Consider the following 27,251-nt stretch of genomic DNA (forward strand, 5'->3'; position numbering starts at 1 on the left):
CCTAAAACAAATAGAACTTGCAAATTAGGTTACTCACCTTGAAGGAGCTAGTGGCGCATGAATTAGAAACAAGCGATGATACTTTTGTTAAGTCTAAGTTGGTGAGAAAGAGTGAAGCCAAGATTTCCGCATTAGGGGTTGAAATAATACTATTAGTGTGAGTTATAACTAGGTATAATGACTTTTTTCGCCCTCCAACTTTATAAAATGGTCATTTTAGCTATTCATTTATTTATTGTCCTTTTTAACTCTTGAACTAGTATTTTTTTATCAAATCACCTTAAAATAGATGGAAAAAAATTAACGTTTGTTAATTTTGTTGACGTGACATACACATGAATTGCTACATAGATGACATGTTAACATTTAATTAAATTTTAAACTTTTAAAATATCAAAATATAATTTTAATAATTTTAAATTTTAAAAGTTTTATAATTTTTAATTTTTAATTTTGAAAAATTAATTAATGTTGATAGGTCATCCACACGATGCAAATTTAGCAAAGTTTTTTAAAAAAAAGTTAGCTTTTCCTTTCATTTTAGGGTGATTTGACAAAAATACAAGTTTAAGGGCTAAGAAAAGCGAAAAATTAAATGGAGGGTTAAAATGATTTTTTTGTAAAGTTGGAGAGCCAAAAAAGTCATTATGCCTTATAACTACTGATTACAACACTAGTTTTATCTTAAGGAAATGTTGTCGGGACATTATAACTTGTCTTAAGTGTTGACATGTTTAACACTACACCAAAAATTATTTTTCTAGACGTTTTAAACAACACAAAAACGTTAGAAAAAAAAAGATCATGGAAACTTGAAGCAAGAAGCCATGACTTTCTTGAACAAGAAATTTTCCCTAGCATTTCTTGGTTGAGTCTTTTCTTGTTTCCTTCCGTGATTCATTGTGTTTTCTTCTTAATTTCTGTTTGCATTTTTTCGGATTTGCGTTTCCATTATGGTGCGAAACTAGTTAAATTGAGTTCATGACTATTGCGTCGTTGGATTGGAGGTGGTTGTTTGATTTTTCTGGTTATCAATCTCTTGATTATTTCCTTCCTTCGGTCTGTAAGGGTGAGATCATTGTGAAGCCGTCAGACGAGGTCTTTGAAGATGAAGCTCGGCGTTGGCAACACTCTCTTGTTGCTCAGTTCACTGGAAAGGTCCCAAATTTTGGTTTGATGTAATAGTTTGTTGCTATTGATCGCGAGGTTTCGTGATAGGTTTTAAATATTTATAATTACTCGTTCTTGAACTAACTATTATCGCGATGTAAGCAAGTGTACCTATCGAACAGTAGTATAGTTTTAGCAAGACCGGATTGTCGAACCCAAAGGAACTAAAAGTACTAGTAATGACTATCTTTTTATTATCTAGCCTAAGAATAAAGATTTTTTGTTTTAATTAACTAATTATCTAAACTAAGAACTCACTGAGAAAAGAATTAGGGAATTGCTTTTGGGAAAATCGATTGAATGAAGACAATACCTAAGGAAAAATCCACCTAGACTTTACTTGTTATTCTGGCTCTGAATCGGACGATTTATTCATTCAACTTGTTCCATAGAGATCCCTAAGTTATGTTATTATCCCTATTCAAGACTAATAACGTCTAATCCCTAGATTGAATAACCGAGACTTTTCTCTAATTAACACTCTAGGGTTGCATTAACTCGATCTATGGATCCCTTTATTAGGTTTCATCCTAATCCGGTAAAATCTTGTCACTCTATTTCTAGGCGCGCAATCAACTCCACTTAATTATGACAAAAGTATTCTTAGACAGGGTCTATTCCTCCTCTGAATAAGAGCATGTCTTGAATCAGTATCTTGGGATATCAAAACAAGAATTAAGAACACATAATTAAGAACAAGTTAAATATTTATCATACGATTCATAAAATAATAACAAGATTCGTCTTAGGTTTCATTCCCCTTAGTTATTTAGGGGTTTTAATTCATAACTAAATAAGAAAACATCTCAGAAGAATAAAGAATACAAAACATAAAGAAAACCCAAAACTCCTGAAAGGAAATTGAGGAGAGATCTTCAGTCTTGATGATGAGTCCGGCTTTCGAGATGGATCAATCAGCTTCCTTGGAGTAATTTCTTACCCTCTCTTCTCCGTCTCTTTTTTCTCCTTTTCTAGGGTGTATTTATAGGCTTTGGAATTCCTAGAGGCCCTCAAAATTAGCCTTTTTCGAATTGGACTCAACTTGGGCTCGGCAGGGACACGCCCGTATGACACGCCCGTGTGCAATTACTTTAGGCCGTGTTCTAGCCTGTTAAAATGGCACGGGCGTGTGCTATACCCGTGTGAATCGTGCTCCAATTCTGCTAGATTGACACGGCCGTGTGGTCTGCCCATGTGAGGAAGTCCAGGCCGTGTTGATTTCGTACTTTGGCCTATTTTCTCTATTTTTAGCCCGTTTCTCGTTCCTTTCGCTCTCCTATGCTCTTCTAAGTATAAAACATGAAATTAAAGCATTAGGAGCATCAAATTCACCAATTCTAATGAGAAATCATCCATAAAATGCATTAAATATGGGGTCAAAATATGTATAATTTACAGTTTATCAAATACCCGCACACTTAAGCATTTGCTTGTCCTCAAGCAAAATTCTCAACTCATAATCAAAATAAATTCTTCTCAACTTATAATTTCTATCGATAATATCTCAAAATAATCTATAGGTAATCATACATTGAGAATTCAACTAAAAGAACATAAAAGTTTCAAACATTCCAAGTTGAGTATTTAGTCATGCAAACTTAGGTGCTTCCCTTCGTCTAAGTAATTACGTTTGATTTAGAATATCACAGAGTTTCACATCCTCACTAAAGATTCACTCAAATCACTCGAGGTGTTTAAGGACAATAAATGAAGCACTCAATAGTCAATAATGAAAAGTCGTTACCATAGGCTTGCATGAAAATCAAATCTCCACCACTATAATTTAAGATGATACATCAATCAAAAGGTCTTTAGAGGGTTGTAACGAGGCTTGGTTAAGGGGTGTGGTTACAAGCCGAAAGAAAAGGTTAGAATCGAGATTGAATTGAAAAATTACCTAACTAGAAAAAGAGTTAATCTTTACTTGCATACAACAGAGCTTCTTTTCAAAAAATGAAATTACATATATGTATACATAGTTTTTTTTTAAGAACAAGTTCAAATAATATAGACTAACTATCAAGAAAAAAACATATCTAGGCAATCTATTCAACTCAAATATTGACAAAAAATAGGGATTAAATTAAGGTATTTCAACAATAATGGGTTAAAGGTTAATATTAAGGGTAATACAAGAAATGGCTTGTTAGGTTCAAGGGGGTTTACTAGGGGTTAATCGTGGAGGTAGGCTTTTCATGGCATGAGTAAGTTAATCCTAAGTGCCTTAATCATTTTGACATATCAAATCAAATGGTGTGGTCTTGACATGCATAATCAAGCAAGTTCTAAAATAGCAGTTCAATACTGATGCACTCAAAGCAATAATGAAAGTGAGCATGAAAGAATTAATAGATGCTCAAAAGGCTCAAAAATCTCACAAAAATTATGGCTTTTTGATGTTTAGACTCATGAATTCCAATTCAAAGTAATACCTAGACTTGGGGAAACAACCTATAATTTTAAATTCTTAAAAATCAACTTATCACGCTTGATTCTTTAATGTCTTAAAGTTTAAACAATCAATGCATAAGTGCCTATGTTTTAATTCAAGATATATCAATCAAAATCATAAATCAATTAAAATTTATCCTAAATATGATATGAGAGCTTTTCAAGAGAACAAGGTAATTATTCAGGGATTTTTCTGATAATGAAATAAATACCCCCCACACTTAAGATGTACATTGCCCTCAATGTACAAAGACATATATTAGAGTATAAAAATAAGATAAGGAGAGAAGTGAAACTTCCTGTATGATGAATTCCTCGAACTAGAGTTTTAGAGAGTAATTGGTTCGAAAGTGGAGGAGGATACTCCGGCGGTCGTAGAGGTTCATTAGCCCATAAGTCCTGCGCCAAAAGAATATTATATCTAGTGATAGCTATGGTCGTAGTCGAGCAGGACATGGCAGTCGTAGAGAACCTTTCCCGGTGGAGTTTTAGTTCCTATGGGATGATGAGCTTAAGAGCTCTATATAACAGTGATAAAATCAAGAATTTTTTAGGGGATATTAGGAAGAATAAGTACTCGAAAAGAAATAACTGAAATTAATAATTAAAAATAAAATTCTAAAATCTAACAAGAATAAAAAGTAGTTTCAATAAAAATTAAAAACATAAAATAATAAATAAATATTTCTAAACATCTTCATCTCTGGATGGTTAGCGAGGTGGGACTGGCGATGAGATGTGGAGGTGCTGACAAATCTGCTGTAGAGTAGCATCAATGTTGTCAAATCATTGAAAACACTGTTGCTCGAATCAGGTGAGGCGCTCAGAGATGTCAGAATATGAAGCCGCCGCATGAACTAGACGAGACGGTGGTGGTGGCTGAGTCGGTGGGTCCTCGTGCTGTGGGGGGACATCATTAGGAATTTTCTTGTAGGCCTCCTTCTCAGTAGATTGGGTGAGACGATACTGGGGAGGGTAGGTTCCTCGGTGCCTCTCGATCATCCTCATGCTAAGCATGCTCGAGATGCCTTGTGGAGACATCTGGCCGATGAGAGTGAGGGATGATTCTTGGGCTGCGGTGTTGAGGAGCCCGAAGTGTCGTGCCAGCCTAGTCACGTAGGGGCCAATAGAGATGACCCCCTTTCGATGCCGCTCTGTTTGGTGCTGAATCGCAAGGGCAATGAAATAGGAAAGGTCGATGACGTGCCCTTGCGACATGCACCACAAGAAGTAGACATCGTGGGTGTTGACGACACCAGTGCTCTCTCGCCTCCCTGTAATCGTGTGAGCTAAAATAGCATGTAAGTGCCTTAAAGATGGTGGGAGAACTGATGCCTTAGAGCGGCTAGGATTGTACGAGGCCGTGCTAAGGGCCAAAGTGTGCCAACACTTCGAGGGAGAGAAATGTATGTGGCTATTGAGAGCATGTAGTTCATTCTCCTCTCGAAACTCCTCCGTATATAGGCCTAGAGCAGCACGGAACTCTGGGACACTTAGTTGGCGGATTAATCCACCTCGGCGAAACTGGACCGTGTTGGGATCATCATACATTGTCATTACGGTCTAGAGATAGAACATTGAGCACAGTTCCATCGTGAGCTCAAGGTATGTCAGCTCGATAATCCCGAAGAACAGCTCCCAAGGGTCGGTGGTTAGGAGAGCCCGAATCGCGTTAGCCATCTGGACTTGTTCTACAGCAGCCCAGTCGATGCAACGGCCCGCAATTAAGGGTTGGGCCCGAAGTATTTGGAATAGTTCTTCTTGGGGCCCTCGGGGAAACTGTAGGAGAGGGTGACAGATTTTTACGATTGGGCCTGCGGAAGAGGACGCTCCCTTCCTCTTCTTCGAAGCAGGTACGGTGATTTTCTTTCCTCTTGACGATGACATGGTACTTGTGATTAGAATCATCAAGTCATCTTGATGAGTGGTCGAAGTAAAAGGAATACAATTTCCAACTAAAAAGCAGACTTTCAGCCACAACCAAACATAACTAATGTAATAATTTCATGACTTTGTCATTGTATGTAGTAATGGCATGTGGAAAAGAATGAAGCTTTCCTAACAACATGAGATGTATAAGAAATAATTGAACAATGCAAATTGCATGAGAGGTATTGGCATGGGAATATCATGAGAATGAGCATGGTAAAATCATGGGTATGAAGTTTTCTAATCACTTGATTTAACATGCAATGTATAGTAACTAACTAAAAATGCAAACTAAACGATAAAGTAATGAACAGAAATGGAAGATAGTTCAAAAGAAATGGAAATTATTGCAATAATAAGCATTAGTAATAAGTAAAATAGAAGTAATAAGAGTAAACAAACGCTAAGGGAGAGAGATTGGGCGTCAAAAACGAAGTTGAAGGCGGCGCATGGGCGTGGCAGGGGGCCATGTGGAGTTGCAGCGGCTAGGGTTAGGGTTTTTGAATGGGGAAGAAAGTGAATAGTGCAGGGTATTTATAGATTTTGACGCACACAGCTATGGCACACTCCCGTGTCCCCCCATTTCAGCCCGTGTGATTCGTGAATTTCAAATTTGGGCGCGTCTGACATTTAGTACACGCCCGTGTTCCTCAAGCGTGTGGGTTTACACGGCCGTGTTGCATGGTCGTGTCTAGCTTCGTTCGCTTCTTCCACGCCCGTGTGTTTAAGCTCCACGCTCGTGTTTAATTAATAGGTTCAACCACGGGTGTTAGACGCGAGCGTGTCGAACGCCCGTGCTAGTTTCTCAGTTTCAACCATGGGTCTTCCATACGGGCATGTGCACGCCCATGTTGTTTTGGCAGGTTCGACCATGGCCATGTCGCACAGCCGTGGTGTTTTATCGTAACCCGTGTTGGGGAAATCTTTTGCCCTATTTTCACACGACCTTAAGCACGCCCGTGTGCTTGGTCGTGTTTCTGTGGAAACACCTGTATTCAAGATCTTTATTAGTAGATTAGGAGTTAAATACCAAAATTCAAAGAAATTAATATTGTTAGTGCTAATTTGCCTCTCGAGAAGCGCTTATTTATAGTCTAAGCTCGACTTACCTCTCCGTTGTATGGTCATGGTGGTTCGAGGAGTTTATACTCCTCATTCCTGCTACCAGTCTCATCAAAATAAGGTTTTAAACCGGTATTGTTTACCTTAAAAGTGCCGAACCTGGGATGACTCACCTCCACTGTACCGAATGGAAAAATACTGAGTACCGTAAGAGGGATTTCCTCATTCGGTGTGGTAGTGACAATGTGGGGATCTGCGGCATCTAGTAAGACTTTATCACCAACCTTAAGCTGATTTGGAAAGCTATCGAGCTCGTTTTGGCGTAGTTTCAGTTTATTGTGTGTTCTCGGTTTATGTGCTTGCCATTCGTATAGCTCCTCTATTCGTAGCCTTCATTCTTCATGAATGTGTCCTCTATTTCTGGAACATGGCTTGTGAACTTCTTTGAAGCTTAATTTCTGCAAAGTCATATTGTCAGTTTTAGTAGATTGGTGTGGACCATTACCTTCAATGTTCGATATGATGCCAGAATTACGAGCTTGAAGGGTGATCGTTTCGTCTCCCACACGAAGTGTAAGCTCACCTGTGCCAACATCAATAATTGTTTTAGCAGTTGCTAAAAAGGGTCTCCCTAAAATCAGAGGGGTGTTATTATCCTCCTCTATGTCTAGAACAACGAAATCAACGGGAAATATGAACTTATCTACTTTCACTAGTATATCTTCAATAATACCCCTAGGAAATCTTATAGTTTTATCTGCCAATTGAATGCTCATCCTAGTTTGTTTAGGTTTCCCAAGACCTAGTTGCTTAAACATTTTGTAAGGCATGACGTTAATACTAGCTCCTAAATCAGCTAATGCATGATTTATATCTAAACTACCAATTAAGCAAGGAATTGTAAAACTCCTTGGATCTTTCAATTTGTGCGGTAGCTTATTCTGTAGAATAGCTGAGCAGACTGCGTTTAGCTCCACACGCGATGTTTCGTCCAACTTCTGCTTATTTACTAAAAGCTCTTTTAAAATTTTCATTGCATGTGGCATCTACGACAAAGAATCAATAAATGGTAAGTTAATATTTAATTTTTTCAAAAGTTTGAAGAATTTACCAAATTATTCGTCTGAGTGGTCTTTCCTTGTCATGTTAGGGTATGGGACACGAGGTCTATATTCTTCATTTACCCTTTTTTTATGACTTATCTCACTTTTACCTTTACTCACCACAGTTTCTTGCATCAATTCTAGCTCAGGCGCAATGAATCCTTCCTTATCTTGAGTACTAATTGCGTTGAGGTGTTCCCTTGGATTAGGTTCAGTATTACTTGGTAAGCTACCTTGTGGTCTTTCAGAGATTAGTTTGGATAGCTGGCCTATCTGAGTTTCGAGTCTTTGGATCGATACTTGTTGATTCTTAAGTGCTGTCTCGGTATTTTGAAAACGGGTTTCTGATACCGATATGAATTTTGAGAGCATCTTCTAAAGGTTCAGTTTCTTATCTTGTTGATAAGGTGGCTGTTGAAAACCCTAAGGATTTTGTGGTTTTGATTCCCTTGACCACTAGAAATTTAGGTGGTTCCTCTAACCTGCATTATAAGTATTACTGTATGGGTTATTTTGAGATCGAAAGTTATTGTTACCCATATAGTTGACTTGTTCCTCTTCAGTTGTATTATTGAAGGATTGATATTCTGTATGCACACCTCCTCCACTTGAGTCACACCTCATTACTAGATGTACCTGTGTAGAACCAAGTAAACCATCAATCTTTTTATTGAGAAGTTCTACCTGATTTGATAGCATAGTAACTGAGTCGACGTTATAAATGCTGGCTGTTTTGTTGGCTTAGTTCTCATGACTTGCCATTGATAATCATTCAGTGACATTTCTTCAATGAATTCATAGGCCTCTTCAGGTGTTTTGTTGTTGATGATTCCTCCAGCAGCTGCGTCAATCATCTGTCTTGTCGAGGGATTCACACCATTGTAAAACGTCTGAACTTGCAGCCATAGAGGTAAGCCATGGTGAGGGAACCTTTGCAATAGATCCTTGTACCTCTCCCACGCATCGTAAAGTGTTTCTAAGTCCATCTGCACAAAAAAAGAGATATCATTACGTAACTTAGCCATTTTAGCCGGCGGAAAATATTTTAGTAGAAATTTTTCGGTCATTTGTTCCCAAGTAGTGATAGACCCTCGTGGTAACGAATTTAACCATTGTTTAGCTTTGTTTCTCAGTGAAAAAGGGAATAACCAAAGGCGAATGGCATCATCAGAAATGCCATTAATTTTGAAAGTGTCGCAAAATTCCAGAAAATTCGCTAAGTGAGTGTTGGGATCTTCATCCTGCAAACCATCAAACTGAACAAACTACTGTATCATCTGAATTGTGTTAGGTTTTAGTTCAAAATTATTCGTAGCAATAGCAGGTCTAACTATACTTGACTCAGTTCCTGTTAAAGAAGGTTTAGCATAGTCATGCATAGATTGAATAACCGAGACTTTTCTCTAATTAACACTCTAGGGTTGCATTAACTCGATCTATGGATCCCCTTATTAGGTTTTACCCTAATCTGGCAAAATCTTGTCACCCTATTTCTAGGCGCGCAATCAACTCCGCTTAATTATGACAAAAGTACTCTTAGATAGGGTCTATTCCTCCTCTGAATAAGAGCATGTCTTGAATCAGTATCTTGGGATATCAAAACAAGAATTAAGAACACGTAATTAAGAACAAGTTAAATATTTATCATACGATTCAGAAAATAATAACAAGATTCGTCTTAGGTTTCTTTCCCCTTAGGTATTTAGGTGTTTTAGTTCATAACTAAATAAGAGAACATCTCAGAAGAATAAAGAATACAAAACATAAAGAAAACCCAAAACTCCTGAAGGAAAATTGAGGAGAGATCTTCAGTCTTGATGATGAATCCGGCTTCCGAGATGGATCAATCTGCTTCCTTGGAGTAATTTCTTACCCCCTCTTCTCTATCTCTTTTTTCACCTCTTCTAGGATGTATTTATAGGCCTTGGAATGCCTAGAGGCCCTCAAAATTAGCCTTTTCTGAATTGGACTCAACTTGGGCTCGGCAGGGACACGCCTGTGTACGATTACTTCAGGCCATGTTCGAGCCTGTTAAAATGGCACGGGCGTGTGCTATACCCGTGTGAATCGTGCTCCAATTCTACTAGATTGGCACGTCCGTGTGGTCTACCCGTGTGAGGAGGTCTAGGCCGTGTTGATTTCGTACTTTGGCCCATTTTCTCTATTTTTGGCCCGTTTCTCATTCCTTTCGCTCTCATATGCTCTCCTAAGTATAAAACTTGAAATAAAAGCATTAGGAGCATCGAATTCACCAATTCTAATGAGAAATCATCCATAAAATGCATTAAACATGAGGTCAAAATATGTATAATTTACTATTTATTAGCTATTCTTTGGGGTAAACGAGGTGAGGTTTCTGTTCATTTGGCTAGGGATAGTCTTTTCAACTTTCAGTTTTCTTCTACTAATGTGTTGAGAACAAAAAATTGAGAGTAGGGAAGAAACATAGAGAAGAAAGGAAGAAGAACGGATATGAGAGAATTCTGATAAATCCTTCAATATTTTCATAAATGTTTCCATATAGCTCAGACTTAAAAATAAAGAAACTAACAGCAACAACGTGATTCATTCTATAACAATCAAAACGCTCCGTTTAACTAACCTCTACGCTTCATTTTAAAGAAATAACTCTATAATCAAAACTCACAGTTTGTTTAAAAACAGCTCCCTATTTCTAATTAATTTTCCAGTCCATAACAATACTGCCCCCCAAAAATATATCCTTGTCTTCAAGGATAAAAGTTAGGAAAATTGGTCTGAAGAAATTCAAGTGATTCCCATATAGCATCCTCAGGAAAAGAGTCGATCCATTCAACTAGAACCTCTATAACAGCTTGGTTCCCTCTTTTCACAATCCTTCTATCCACAATTCTAACTGGCTCCTTAAGCAGTGCACCATGAGTATCGACTAACGGTAAGTGGGCTTGAGTAGGCTTGGAACCAACATGTTTCTTCAGCTGAGAGACGTGAAAAGTAGGATGGATGCGGGAGCCCGGAGGTAGCTGCAATGTGTAGGTGACTTCTCCAAGTTTCTTAAGCACTGGAAAAGGTCCAAAATACTTGGGAGATAATTTTTGGTTAAGCATCCTTCGAATAGTTTGCTGTCTATATGGCTGTAGGCACAAATACACAAAATCACCCACTTGGAAGCTCCGTTCTAACCAGTGTTTATCAGCAAAATGCTTCATGCGAGATAGAGCCCTTTTTAAATGATAATGCAATAACTTCCTTACTGTCTCCCTAGCCCACAAACTTCTATCAACCACAGTTACTGAAGAATTTTCTACAAAGTAAGGCATGTGGGAAGGTGGTGGTTGGCCATACAAAGCCTCATAGGAAGTGAGCTGAATAGAGGAATGATATGAGGAGTTATACCACCATTCAGCCAATGGTAACCATTGTAACCAATTAGCAGGAGTTTCACCAGTCATACAACGTAAATAATTCTCAAGACAGCAATTTAAAACCTCCGTCTGGCCATCCGTCTGGGGTTGGTACGCCGTTGACAACAAAAGTTTGGTACCTGCCTATCGAAATAACTCCTGCCAAAAGCCACTAACAACAATTCTGTCCCGATCAGAGATTATGGAATCAGGCATGCCATGGAGCTTATAGATGTGAGTCAGATACTCTTGGGCCACATTCTTAACTGTGTAGGGATGAGAGGGAGCCAGAAAATGACCATATTTGGTCAAATGATCCACTACAACCAAAATAGAATCCTTCCTACCTAACTTCAGTAATCCATCAATAAAATCCAAACTGATAACTGACCAAGCCCGATCAGGTATAGGCAATGGTTGGAGGAGTCCTGGAGAAGCCACAGACTCACTTTTGCATCTTTGACACACCAAACATTCGCGAGTCCAACGTTTAACATCAGTGGTAAGGCCCTTTCAGTGTAGTAAACCAGCCAATCTTTTCTTGGTGACATGTATGCCGGAGTGGCCTCCCACAGCACTTACATGAAAGTGTCGAAACAATTCTTGACACAATTTTAAGTCCTTCCCAACTATAATTTTCCCCTTCTGACGCAAAAATCGCCCGTCTCATGAGTACTTGTGATCTTGATTAACCAATTGTCAAATGTCTTGGATGATCTTCTTGAGCTTAGCATCTACTTCATATGCGTTTTGTACCTGTACCAAGAGGTCAGCTATGGCCGAAAAGTGGACAACTGGAAAAATTGGCCTTGCTCCAACTGAGGTTCTTGAGCCAGGGCATCAGCCACCTTATTGTTTATACTTCTTCTGTAGGAAACTTCGAAGTCATAACCCAACATCTTTGCCACTCAACGCTGCTGAAATGGAGTAATAGCCACTTGATCAGCCGAAAATCGCAGGCTTTAATGATCAGTCTGTATTTTGAAGTGTCGCCCCACCAAATAAGCTTGCCATTTCCAAACAGCGAGAAGAACTGCCAATATTTCTTTTTCATAAATTGATAGGGCCTGATGTCGCACCCCTAAAGCCTTACTGAAAAATGCCACCGGTTTCCCTTGTTGTAGCACCGCTCCAATGCCAAACCCACTCATATCAGTATCGACAGTAAATTCGAGCTGGAAGTTAGGTAAGGTCAGGACAGGTGCTGCACATAGGGCATCTTTTAGTGTTTGGAATGCTACCACTGCCTCGTCCGACCAATTCCATCCACTTTTTTAACAAGTCCGTTAAAGGCTTTGCGAGGACTCCATAATGCCAAATGAACCTCCTATAATAGCCGGAAAGACCAAGAAAACTTTGCAATTCTTTAACTGATTGAGGAACAGGCCAAGAAGAGATACATGCAATCTTAGATTGATCTATGGAAATTGTTCTCGCATGTAGGACATTCCCGAGGTATTCAATTTGGGAAGTACCGAAACAATATTTACTCTTTTTGGCAAACAATTTGTGCTCTCTCAAAAGGAGAAGAATAGTTCGCAAATGCTGTAGATGATTGTGCCAAGATCGCGAATACACAAGTATATCATCGAAGAGGACAAGCACAAACTTCCTCAAGAGTGGTTTAAACACAGAATTCATCAGAGCCTGAAAGCTAAAGGGGGCGTTCGTAAGGCCAAAAGGCATTACAAGGAATTCGTAGTGCCCTTTGTATGTTTGGAATGTTGTCTTATGAACATCAGGTTCCCACATTCATATTTGGTGATAGCTTGATCGCAGGTCTAGTTTGGAAAAAACTTGAGCTTCACCTAACTCGTCGAGTAATTCTTCAATAATGGGAATGGGAAATTTGTCTTTGATTGTATGCTGGTTTAGTTGTCTGTAATCGACACACAACCTCCAGCTTCCATCTTTTTTTTTACCATCATGATAGGGGACGCAAAGGAGCTGTTGCTGTCACGAATTATTCCAGCCTGTAGCATCTCCTGAATCAGCTTCTCCATATCTTTTTTTTGAATGGCCGAATATCTATAGGGTCGAACCTTAACCACCACCCATTCATCCTTTAAGGGAATCCTATGGTCATGCAGTCGTTGTGGTGGTAATCCCTTCGGTACGCCAAAAACATCATCAAATTCTGTCAGAAGATTTTGAAACTAATCAGCACACCCCATACTTTCATAGCTGAGAGTGTTATTTGAGTCGTTGTACTCAATATCAAGGTGTAAGGTCCTAGAACTTGACCAACAGCCGCAAAACATCTCGAACTCAAGTCACGTTCAGTAGCTGCCAATGAGCCAGGTGCAATACCATGGATAGTACATGGCACACCCTTAACCATAAACTGCATGGTTAAAGAATTAGAATTCCAGATAATGTCCCCCAAGGCTAGCAGCCATTGCACCCCTAAAACCATATCACAGCCATTTAGTGGCAACACCATAAAGTCTGTTTTGAACTTATAGTTTTGGACTTCCCATGGCACTGATTTGCACATTCCTTTCTTAAATAGGCAACTTCTATTTGCGACCACCACCTTCAACTGCTCTTGGTGTGTTACTGGTAATGGTAATCTATTGACCAATTTGGCATCAATGAAATTATGCGTGCTACTAGAGTCGATCAGTATGATGGCCTAAATCGAGCCAACTCGAGCAACAACTCTCATAGTATTATGGCCTTGCAAACCAGTGAGAGCATGTAGTGAAATCACAGGGTTTTTATATGATTCCTCTTCCAGACTACCCTCCTCGAGCTTGTCGGAACACTCTTGAAGTTCTTCTGCTTCACCTTCAGACAGAGGTTCCCATAAGAACTGGTACAACTAAGATTTAACGCATTTGTGCCCCGGTTGATATTTGACCCCCACCAAAAACATAACCCTTTCTACTTATGCTCAACCAACACGGATAGTGGAATAGGCCGAGTGCCCGATTTGCTGACTAAAGCATTACTCAATGACTGAGAAACCGGACCCATTCTAGTTGAGGAGGGAGAATATCCCGACATGGCTGAAGGACTGAGCAGTGTTCTAGGAGAATTGTGCAGGGGTGTTGAAGATTTCCTTGTCAAACCAAATAGAAACAATTCAATTTTTCTAACTAATTGGAAAGCCTCCATTAAGGTGGAACGTTCAAACAGATCCAGATAGTGACTAATTTCAGGCTTCAAATTACTCAAGAAAATGCTAAGGGCATAAGATTCAAGAAGATGTAAATGATTCAACAAATCAACAAACATATCTTGAAATTGTTCGACTGTACCTTGTTGCTTCAAATTCACTAATTCTTTCATAGGGTTGTCGAACTGACCAAATCCAAAGCGATCCTGTAGGCTCTTAATGTAAGCTGGTCACGATAGCATTTGAAGGCCACCGTTCCTCTAAGAATAGAAATCGTGCCATTCCAAAGCTCTTCCCTCCAGATGTAGCATCACAATACGGACCTTGCTAGCCTCTGGTATAGCCTCTGCCTCGAAGTATTGCTCAAGTTTAGTCCACCATCCCCGAAAGTCACTGCCATCAAACTTGGGACATTCAAGTCGACTGGCCTTGTCAGAAACACCCGTCACAGGTGAGTGGTTCCTCAAATTCACGCTGCCCATGTCTACCAGATTCATCCTAAATGGAACATTGGGAACCTCCGTATCCTTCAGGGGAAACCCAGGTGGTGTGCCTAAGACACTTTTACCTTTATTCATTGCAGAAGTTGTTGAAGGACCCGTCGGTGGAGGACGAAAATACTATCCCAATAACGTCTGCAAATCTCGACAAAATTCATCCTTGAAATCCTGGAGCTTGGTGTCCATCTTAGCTTCTAGGCACGTCATCTCCTCCTGTAGTTTGGAAAGTTCTTGCTGCATGCTGCCCACCTCATTCTGTAATCGAGTTGAGATGCCATCGCCGGTCATTGTGAGGATCGTGTGAGCTTTGATACCTCTATTAGGAACAAAAAATCGAGAGTAGGGAAGAAATTTAGAGAAGAAAGGAAGAAGAACGGATAGAAGAGAATTTTGATAAATCCTTCAATATTTTCATAATTGTTTCCATACAGCTCAGACTTAAAAATAAAGAAACTAACAGCAACAACGTGATTCATTCTGTTACAATCAAAACGCTTAATTTAACTAACCTCTACGCTTCGTTTTAAAGAAATAACTCTATAATCAAAACTCACCGTTTGTTTAAAAGTAGCTCCCTATTTCTAATTAATTTTCCAGTCCATAACAATATGCTTGTGATTGGATCCTAAAGAATAGACCCTAGCACATCCAGAACAAATCCTTGATTTTGCGGAAGTGGAAATCTAGTTTAAAGAAGCTTTAGTTTAATCGGGAAAGGATGTCTGCGTGATCCAATTTTTTGGAGCCACTCTTAGAGCTCTTTACTCAAAAAGGTCTCAGTTACATTGTAAATGCAATAGGCAATCCTTTGTATATGGATCGAATCACAACTTCTAGATCTTATTTAGCATTTTCTAAAATTTGTGTTGAGGTTCCTGTTGATGTGGTGATTCCTCGGTTCATTATAGTGATGTTGAAATATGGATCGCTAACTTCTATGACTATAAATGTGTCATAGATGCCCTCTAGGTGTAGTTCTTATACAACTTTTAATCACTCTGAAAAATTATGTTCTAAGAAGGTTATGGTTAAGAAAAAAAGAAAGAAAGCCTATTAAAGTAAATTCTTTGCATGTTGCTCATGTGGTTGTTGAATTAGGTCATTATGTTTTTGAGCTGTCTCTATCTGCTTTGGAGAAAGGTAAGGAGATAGTAGTGGTGTTGTAGTGTCTTCTACTCCTCCTGTTAAAAGAATAAGCCCATTTCACTTCTTCCAGTAACATGTTTGATATTCTAAATGCTAAGTTGTCTGTGGTATTTGACATAATTATTGATGATTCTGTTATGTCTAGGTCTGTGGCTGATAGTTATGATCTTGTGGCTATAGATCCTGGTTTTGTAACAGGTTTGAATGATCCTGTGGCTGCTACTACTTAGATGGATGCAGAAGGGTATTTGAGGTTTGCTCGAGAATCTTCTAAGGGTGTAAAGGCTTTGGTGAGATCCTTAAAGTCTAAAAAGAAAAGGATCGTAAAGAATAAAAAAGTTGTGGCAGGTTCAATTGTCAAAAATGGTAATCCTTCATCCCCTATTCAATGACTTTTGTCTTTTGGAATGTTAGGGGGGTTAAAGAACCCCAATAAGCTTAGGAGAGTTCTTGATAGAGTAAATAAGCTTAGTGTTGATATTTTTTGTCTTTTGGAAACTAGGATTAATGATGAAAAATCTGTTGAGATCATTCATAAGTACTTTAGATCCTGGTCCATTATTTGTAACTATAGAGAAGCCAGTAAAGAGAGGATTTGGATGTTGGCTAGATAGGGTATTAGTTTAAATGTTCTAAAGGTTACTGACCAATGCATAACCAGTAAGGTGGATCTCTGTAGGAAATACTTCTTTCTTACTTTCATCTATGCTTTAAATAGAGGTTTTGAGAGGAGGCATCTTTGGGCACATTTATCTGAGGTTAACAAGGTTGTTAGTGATGCTACTTGGGTGATTAGGGGTGACTTTAATGTCACTCTTTTGCCTGAAGAGTGTTCTGGGTTTGATGGTATACAAAACTTGTAACACCCTTACTCGTATCCAAGGCTAGAATAGAGTACGAGGCATTACCAGACTTAACAATACACATAGACGAAAACCGGGCCATAAAATTTCATTTAATTCAAAACTTTTCGAACACATGCATAACAAACAAAGCTAACTATATCATCACATCAAAACATAGGACATGGCACGATTAATTAAACTTATAAACCATAATGGATAAGGACTACATCTTATGATCATATACGATAACTCAATGCAGACTGATACGTATGGTCAAAATAAAATAAAAATACATATCACAAACCAACTTCCTATACATACTACTCACTTGATATTTCTACTATTTGAATTAATTCTCCCAAAATGATAGTTTGATAGTGTGATTTTACCTCCGACGATCTCCAACCCCGAGCCGACCTGCCAATACTAAAAAAATAGAGAGGATGGGTAAGCTTTGCGCTTAGTAAGTTCATATGAAAATAACAAGCAATTACTACCACGCTTTTCAAGATAAAACACTATAATTGTACAATTACACATGTTCAAGTTAAGCTGTGTTATCAAGTTAAAGTTACTAAATCATTCGTATCTGAAGCTACAAAACTCCAAATTTAGTTTTGTTAATTTTCATTGAAACTAGATTCATATATCTTTCTCCCATAAAAGTTCTAGAATTTTTGGTTTAGCTAATCAGTATAGTTTATTTCATTAAAGTTTCCCCTGTTTTAGGGTACAACTACTCTAACCCCTGTACACTATAAACCAAATTTCTCCCTATACAGAATTTCAATAACCATGCCGTTTGTCTCCCTTAAAAATATACTCAATAAGGAATCCATGCATGTAAAGTATGACTCTTAATAATTTTTGTAAAATTTATGGTGAATATATAAAGTCAGAACAGGAGATCTCAAATTTATTCTGACACTGTCTTACAAAAATTATAATATCACATAATATATAACTCTTTTCCTCCCCTTGCTTCTTTTATATGAAAATAGACTCATTAATCTTTAATTCCATAATTTTTTTGAAATTTAATTCAACTTACACAATTTTTTGGTAAATTTTCAAAGTCATGCACTGCTGCTGCTCAACACTGTTTTACTACTAAAATTCACTTTTACATAATTCACTTAATCCATTCCATTTTACCGAGGTTCACTCAAATATCGAGCATATTGCTCATAAATTCAAATAGACATATACTTGCACTTGTTCATCACATAATCACTTTCACATGTATTTTCATTTAATCGATTTCCCGTTGAACTCATCGGAATAATAGCAGATACACAATTGCTTGCACATTTTCCCATTTCTACACTTGTAGTCGAAGCTATCTGGTACGCATAGTAGCCTACACTTAGTACTACACATGCGACCAATAATCTGGTACACGTAGTAGCCTGCACTTAGTACTACACACGTGATCACAGTTTTCGGGTACGCATAGTAGCTTGCACTTAGTACTACACATGCGACCAATTATCCGATACACATAGTAGCCTGCACTTAGTACTACACACGTGACTTCACAATAGTTCATTTGTATCGTTTCTATTCCGAAGGTTCAACCGGGAAATTTCTCACTTTTCAACATTTTACTAAATTTTCCATAATCAATTTAAATTCATAACTTACATCAAATAACCATTTGATAGGCAGCCACATTTCATATGATATCAAAATATAATAACATAAAATGAATCGATAGATTATTTATGTACGAACTTACTGAAATGTCAATCTCACTATCCATAGTACCAATTGTCCATTCATAGTATAATAAGACACAACTCAAATATCAAATCAGCTTTTAAGAATTTACATAACATATATCACATATTTCATATATCACTTGTCATGTATCATCATTTTCTTGCATTTCATGTAACATTCTTTCATGTCATATTTCCACATCATAAACACCATTCCATCAACTTTTCCAATATATTAAATCATACAATATATGCAATAATAGTAAGAAATATAATTCAAACATAACATTGCATCATTATTATCATACGAACTTACCTCGATCTAGAAACGGCAATTTACCATTTAGTCCATAACCTTGTATTTTCCCGATTTAAGCCCGAATCTCGATTTCCTTCATAATCGAGCTTGGAAGCTTGGAAACCCTAGCCATGGAGTCTCCCTTGGTATACACGTCGATGGTGAAGAAGATGAACAAAATTGGCTTTTAATTTTGTATTTTAATTCATTTTACCCCTAAATGACCAAAATGCCCTTTTTATTAAACTTTCCAAAAATTCCATCCATGTCCAATTTTTGTCTATAAACTTAGAAAATGGTCAAATTGCTATTTAAGACCTCCTAATTAATATTTCAAAGCAATTTCATACTAGAAACTTCTAGAATGCAAGTTTTGTAACTTATTCAATTTAGTCCCTAACTTCAAATTAAGCACTTTATACATAGAATTTCTTCACGAAATTTTCACACAATCATGAAATCATGTCATAGACCTCAAAATAATCATAAAATAATTATTTATATCTCGAATTTGTGTTCAAGAAACCACTATTCTGATTAGGCCCTAATTCGGGATATTACAAAACTGCACTTTTAATATTGAAGAATTCAGGGACTATGTTAACTTGCTTAAAGTTACTGATTTTAGAGCAGTAGGTCCACTGTCATATAGTCTAATCTCCAGCAAAGCAATTTTATTGCCAAAAATTTGGATAGGGTTCTTGTTAACTCTTCTTGGTTGTTGGAGTTTCCTCATTCTCACGCTGAGTTTTTGGCTCCAGGGGTGTCAGGCCATTGCCCTTCTATGGTGTGGTTTGATAAACCAGGGCTTTCTCCTCCTAAGCCTTTTAAGTGTTTTAGTTTTTGGGTGAAGCATAAAGATTTCTTAATAGTAGTTGTTGAGTCCTGAGAGTAACCAATGTTAGGAGATCTTGTGAGCAGGGTTTTTCTAAAATTAAGAGGCTAAAGGGAAAGTTGATTGCTTTCAATTAAGAGCATTTTGGGGATTTTTCAAAATGAGAGCAATAGAAACAAAGGGAGTTAGAAGATTTGCAACTTCGTAGTCTCTCTTCTAGGGTAAGGAAGGATTCTTCTAGCATATTGTACTTGTAGCTGCTAATTTGCAAGGCCTAAAGGAAGTTGAAACCAATTTTTATAGGCAGAAAGTAAGGGTTCAATGGCTGCTGAGTTCAATGGCTGATTGAAGGTGACCAGAGCACTAAATTTTTTTCATAGTGTAGTTAATGTTAGACAAAACAAATTTACAATTCAATTCTCTACTGAAGTTGTAGGTTTTTTTAAGCAATTGATTTATACTAAGGATTCTAATGTGGCTCCCAACTCTGATATACTTTTTTCAGAGTTAATTTCTAAAAGCCTTCCTACTTATGTGTAGCAAGACTTAATTCAACCAGTTTCATATGATAAAATCAAAAAAGCTATGTTTAGTTAAAGAAATGACAGTGCGCCAAGGCCTGATACTTTTTCAGCTTTGTTCTACAAAACAACTTAGAGTATTGTAAGCCCAAATGTTCTAGCAATAGTGCACCATTTTTTCTCACTTCAAAGCCACTACTTGGTTTCAATGCCACTGCTATTGTCTTAGTGCCCAAGTGTGCACTAGCCATTCACATCAAGTAATTCAAACCCATTTCTTATTGTAATACAATATGCAAGTGTATTTAAAAGATTTTGACTAATTAGATCAGTTCTATTTTGCCAGATCTGATCTCTCTTAGTCAATTTGCATTTATTAAAGGTAGAAATGTTGTGGACAATTCTCTCTTTGCCCATGAACTCATAAGGGGGTATGGTAGGAAGCATATTTCCCCTAAATGTGACCTCAAAATTGACTTGCAGAAGGCATTTGATTATGTCAATTGGAGGTTCATTATTATTGTTTTAGGGTCTATGAAGGCTCTGAATGTCTTCAATGGTTGGATTGAAGCATGCATCACTTCTTCACAATATTCCATCTTTCTCAATTGTGGCCAAGTGAAGTATTTCGAAAGGGCAAATGGGCTTAGACAAGGTGATCCCCTCTCTCATTTTCTCGATGTTATTACTATGGAAGTTCTTTCTAGACTTTTGGATATTGTTTTCAGCCATAAAGTTATCAATTTTCATCCAAAGTGTAATAGAGTGTATTTTAATCACTTGTCTTTTGTAGATGACCTTTTAACTTTTTTAAAGGTTTTGCAGATTTAGCCTTGGGAGTTTGGTGCATTCTTGATGAATTCTATGCTATGTCAGGCCTTAAGCTCAATGTTTCTAAGAATGGAGTCTTCCTAGCAGGGGTTCCAGCTACTAAAGTTGATTACATGTTGTAGGTTATTGGGTTTACAACTGGGCAGCTTCCTGTTCACTATTTGGGAGTCCCTTTAGTTCCTAAGTAGCTCTCCATTGCTGACTACAAGCCCATTATTGAGAAATTTTCTGATAAACTTCTTCAATCTTCTGCTCAACATCTAATTTTTGCAGGTAGAATTGAGTTGATCAAGGTTGTTTTATTTGGAATCCAAGCATTTTGGAGTAGGAAGTTTCTGTTGCCCTAGTCTGTGTTGGAACAGGTTAATCAATTGTGTGCCAGGTTCTTCTAGAAAGGTAGCAACTCTTCAATAAAATTTAGTTTGAAAATAGTTTTCTTGCACAGTGGAAAATTAAAATTTTGAAAACCAACTCGATTTTTTATATTTATAGCAATAAACCTTAGACTAAAATCGTACCCATGTTTTTGGATAAGCGGATCCTTGATTTTTTTGGCTTTCAACAAAACAATATTCTTTGCTATTTTTGTAACACGGACTGCTTCGAGTGTGGGCTCGAATCAATTGAATCAAAACATAGAACTAGAAAAAAATTTTCTTTTGGTGAAAATGAAAATACTCTCTTCTTTAATAGAAACCAGTAGAATTGTTATTTTGGAAAAATATATTTAATAGTTGAGAATAAATTTTATCTATTTTTTGGCAGAGTAGAAATCTCTCAAAGTCATTCTAAATAACTCTACTAGTGTCATCTATATGTAGGAAGAGAAAGTAAAACCCTTGTTGAATTGTAGAAGTTTATTTTACGTAGAAAAAATTTCTTAGCCCAACTAGAAGAGGGAGAGGGGCTAATTGGGTGTGCTACCCCTCATATGTATTATGATGGGGATTCAGGCCTCTCATTGTATTGGGTCCAATTATAGGAACTTTGTGGACTTTTAACCCAAAACTTTATAATTTAATCCAACTCAATATATATATATTTTTTTTGTTTTTCAAAATAAACATTAATTTCTCAATTAAATAGTTTTTCATCCCAATTTTACCCTTGGTAAAATTTCTGAAAAAAATATATTTCATATTTCACAACTCAACTTGTTCACTATGACTGAATGATTTATTTTCATTTTCGAGCTTTAAACTACTCAAAAACATAAAATCATTCTTCTGATCATTTCTAAGTAATTTTTGAACATTTGCAAATGAATCATTTCTCATTTCCATTTCTATTTCCATTTTGAACAAACCATATTCATTTCCAAATGTTTTCCATTTCTTTATTTCTATTCATTCTATTCATTTTTGATTCAACACATAATTAATTTTTGGTTTCAAGAGCTAGTGGATGGACTGATTGGACATATGTAGTTAAGACTCAAATGATTTATAATTAAGTTTCGACTTTTCACCTATTAATTATAAACTCACTTACTCACGAATTCATTCCACTGTAGTATTGTGATTGAGCTCTCCCTAACGACATACCATTATGAAAGCATCTACTTAGTACTCGTCCAATGACCTTGTCGTAAGTGTGTTACCCTCATAGGATATACTTGATCTCTTTGGAATAATATTCACTCTCCCAATATGATCCTATTTTATCTCATGGTAACCATTGCATCTTCCTTCATGGAAAGTCATTCATCACAAAGACAAACGACCAATGGCCACATTTACTTTTCATCAACCATGTAATGTCAATGAGAGGATATCATTTACTCATGTCTCGGGCTATGAATTTCACTACTGTGAATGATGTTACATGCTGCAGAAGTCGTACACCCAACGCATTAGCTGTAGGTTCCTTATTTATTCGAACTCAGGATTTTACTTATGTCAAAGTGTATGAGTCACACATACATAGTCCGCCATCCACTCAAGATTTAGGTATGTCACACTATGAGCGTCACAAGTGAATAAGCCCATAAATGGATTCAAGATTTATTTTGCTTGGGTATTGTCTGATTGACTATCAGTCTAGTCAGTCACATTTATGTCTCTATCGTTTAAGAGTCGTCCGCTCTGATGCCCAAGATAAGATATCTCCCCAATTGGACTTGGTAGACGGCATATTAGCCTTTCAATCGATTTTCTCATTTCTGATTTGACTTAGGACATGCTTAAGTTCGTCTACTAATACAAGTTGTCTTTTCCTATTACGACCCGACCATATATACCAGTTAGTATTAGTTAAACATTAGACAACTAATGAGCGACATTTGTTTCCGTTTTACTTTGCGTGCAAAAACCATTTGAGGAAAATAATACAAAGTATATTAACTGCAATCAATGAATTTTTTAATTAACCAATCTATTCGAAAAAATTACAAGTTTAGAAATGAATATACTACACCCAGGGCACCAGGTCCAACAGAAACATCAAAATTACTGGTGCAAAGGTTAGTTGGAAAAATATACGCTTACCCAAGTCTACAGGAGGAATGGGATTGAAATTTCTTGAGGAATGGGCCCAAGCTTCCATATAGCAGCTAGTTCGTTCTATGCTTACTTTAGAAGGGTCTCTTTGGGTTGTTTAGGTTCAAAATTATTTTTTAAGAGGGAGTTCCTTTTTGGTTAGCTGAGCCAAAATCAGCCAGCAGCTAGAATTGGAAAAGGATTTTTAATTCTTAAGAAGCTTGCAGCAACCTCTGTTAGAAGTCTCCATATAGGGTATAACGACTCAAAAGTCAGTAGATTCAGGAATGGTGATTCTAGAATTCTATTTTTCGATGATAGAGTTAGTGAAAATTATTTAGTTATATTTATGAGGGTGTTACAGTATTAAACTGAAGTGTAATAGTCCAGTTTTGGGCTTAGTCAGAACAGTGGTTTTGGGACCACCAATCTGAGGTTGAAGAATTATTTTTATTATTATTTTGGTGTCATAGTATGATTATATTAGTCTATGAAAATTTTGGTGAACTAATTTTAGCGTTTATGAGCTTAATTGCGAAAAAGGACTAAATCGCATAAAGGGCAAGAGTCTTGTTTTAATATTCAAAGGTGTTAAATTGCTAAAGGACCATATTTGAGGGTGTTTAAAATGTAAATAGACACTTATAGAAAGCTTGGTCGGCCATAGGGTCAAGAAAGAGTCAAAATTTCAAAGTTAGGTGGTTTAGGTGACCAATTTTGACTAAAAATAAAATAAAGAAAGGGGAGAAATAGTGTTATCTTTTTGCACCAAAAATTTCAGCCATTTTGGGGGTTTTAGGAGTTCAAAAGTTGCAGCAACTCTTCACTCTTGAAAGTAAGTGATTTTCATGGCCAGTCTTAATAATTTTTGCATTTTTGGAACCCTTGTGGCATGAGCTAGCAAATGAGGAGACTATTTTACAAAATGTTTGATAGTCTAGGGTTTTTCCATAAAAGGAGTTGTAATATTTGCTGAGTTTTTATGGAAGAAAATGAATCCTAGTTGTTAAATAAACAATTTTGTGAAGTAGTTTTCATGGAAACCTTAACTAAGGACTATTTTGCATAAGTTGTAAAATAGGTAATGAATGTGGGAAATAGAGAGAATTGTGGGTTGCTCCTAGTATAAAAAGTGTTCAGCTAGGCTTGGTTAATAAGGAAATTTCATAAAAATCGATTTTCAGGCCTAGGGGTAAAATGGTCATTTTGCCTAAAATACAAATTTGTAAGTGTCTAGATTGATATGCTGATTAAATGAATGAATTTTTCCATTTTAGATCAATAATTAAAAAATCCGGGCCTAGACCGAGGAAAAGCCAAGCTAACGAACTAAGTCGAAATAGTCGCTTACATTTTGTATACAGTGGTAAGTTGTATGTCAATAATGCAACTGTATTGTTATGTTGTATGATTGCATTGATATTGCATAAATTGTTATGATTGTGAATATGAGAATGCATGATTAGAAATTAATGTAGTAAAGATTTCTGGTTGAACATTTGGAATAGATTTGGATATTCATACCATGACATTAGGTGGTATGTGAGCCTGTGTAAGACATGTCTGGGTCATGCATTGACCACATGAGTGCCAGTGTAAGACATGTCAGGGACATGCATCAGCATTGAGACGAGAGCTAGTATAAGACATGTCTGGGACATGCATCGGCCTCGAGATATACAAGCTAGTGTAAGACCTGTTTGGGACATGGCATCAGCTTGTTGTGTGTCAGTGTAAGACCTGTCAGGGACATGGCATCGACACTGATAGATGAGAGCCAATGTAAGACCTGTTTGGGACATGGCATCGGTCTTGATGTATGAAAGTTAGTGTAAGACCTGTCTGGGACACGGCATCGACTTTAATGTGCTAGCTAGTGTAAGACCGTGTATCCCATGTTCGAAGTTATTGAGAATCAGGTAATATTCCAAATGATTCAATGAAAGATTTATGATTTGTATTGAAATGAGAAAAGTTATGATCATGTGGTGAGTGGTACAGGTACCTACTTGAAACGTATGATATGTGGGCTCAATATATGCCATATCAATTGTTTTGGATGGTGGTGAGTAAGTTGTACTTATGTCTATTCATTGTATTCATGGACAAGCTATGAAATGTTATGAGCATATTGTTGTATGATAATTAGTTGATGTTCATTTTCATGCAACTTACTAAGCTTTAGCTTACCCCTTTTCCTTTCTATTTTCTTATAGTGCCGCCAAAGTAGCTCGAGAATCATCCCTTACATCGGAGAAGCCAGTCACACTATCATCTGAAGCACTTGGTATAGTTAGTTATTTTATTTTGGTTATGGCATGTATAGGAACTTTTGTCTGGTTTTACTGTCACACTATTTTGAGGCCAAATGTGTTGGTATGTTCATAGCCTCTACTTATATTAAAGCACATGAGTTGCAAACACATGGTCAGTGACTAACTGTAACAGTCCGATTTTGACCCTAGTCAGAAGAGTGGTTTCGGGACCACAAATCTGAGTCTGAAAAATATTTTAATATTATTTTCTGTGTCTGTGATATGTGAATTTACATCTGTAAAATTTCTGTGATTTAATTTGTCTGTTTCTGTGCCTAATTACGAAAAAGGATTAAATCGTGAAAAGTATGAAAGTTGAGTGCTAGATGTTAAAGCACCTAATTGGCTTGGCTTTTAAAATAAAAGTCCTTGCATGTCAAATTTACCATTTGTTTAAATGGTGGACAAGTATGGACATTAGTAGGTGAAATTTCACATGTTTTTAGTAAGGGCAAAGTTGGTATATAGCTTATAATATGTAATAAAAAAAAACAAAACAAAAGATGGCATTTTTTTCATGCATGTTAGCCGAAAATCAGCAAAAGAAAAGAAGGGTTTGAAGCTTTTAAATATTCGGCACTTTGATAGCTAAATTGAGGTATGAAATTTGTTCGATTTTTGGTAATTTCTACGTTTTTGTGATCATTGCTTCGTGTTCTTCAAAACCCATGTCTGAATTTCTACTTTTTTTGAAGATTATGAAATGTGCCATTGATGATTATATGAGCTTTATGATGTTTTTATATGGATTATGAAAGATATGTATGAGATTATTAAGCTTTGTCTTTGAATTTTGATGAAATAGAGCTTATTGAGCTAAATTGTGAAAATGAGGTTTTGAAGGACTAAATTGTAAAATAAATAGGCTAATTGGGCTTGTATGGAAGCCATGTATATTCGGCCAAGCTATAGTCTTGGTGAATTTTTCATATTGGTGATGTTGTGAAAAATAGACTAAATTGTTAAAGTGTGAAAATGTAAGGGCTAAAATGTGAAGTGCCCTAAATATGTGTATATGGATTAAATTGAATGAAATGAATGATTGAATGGATTAATTTGTATTGTATTAGATCAAGAACAAAGAAAATTAGACTTAGATCGAGGGAAGTCCAAAATAGTTTAATAGACGACTCGTTTTATCCGAAATTCGTCCGAGGTAAGTCAAATTACAATTATGTGTTAATTGAATTAAATTCTGCACATATAAACTGTAATTTGTATTGGATGGCCTTGAGTGCCTGATGAATATCTTTGGAGTACAGTATGATAATATGTTAGTATCTGAAATGCTATGTATGTTTCTAAGAAAAGTTGACATCTGTTTGAGACATCGTATAAGACCGTGTCTGGGACACAGGCCTCAATTGAGATTTACATATAAGACCATGTCTGGGACATCGGCATCGTATCTGATTTCGTGTAAGACCCTGTCTGGGATAGAGGCATCGATATTGAATTACATGTAAGACCACGTCTGGGACGTCGGTATTGTACTTGTTTATAAGTATCTGTATCGTTTCTAACCCGTCTAATGATGGCATAC

The 27,251-nt window shown here is 36.9% G+C and overlaps 1 non-coding gene across 1 annotated transcript; it reads left to right on the forward strand.

Moving 5' to 3' along the window:
- The first annotated feature begins 8,627 nt into the window (after positions 1-8,627).
- On the forward strand, positions 8,628-8,734 carry LOC128281186 (small nucleolar RNA R71). Its single transcript, XR_008271399.1, has one exon. It is a non-coding gene; the product is annotated as a small nucleolar RNA R71 (small nucleolar RNA).
- Positions 8,735-27,251: the final 18,517 nt, after the last annotated feature.

This window comes from Gossypium arboreum, chromosome 9 (genome assembly GCF_025698485.1).
Source record: "Gossypium arboreum isolate Shixiya-1 chromosome 9, ASM2569848v2, whole genome shotgun sequence".
In the NCBI taxonomy this organism is placed as follows: domain Eukaryota; kingdom Viridiplantae; phylum Streptophyta; class Magnoliopsida; order Malvales; family Malvaceae; genus Gossypium; species Gossypium arboreum.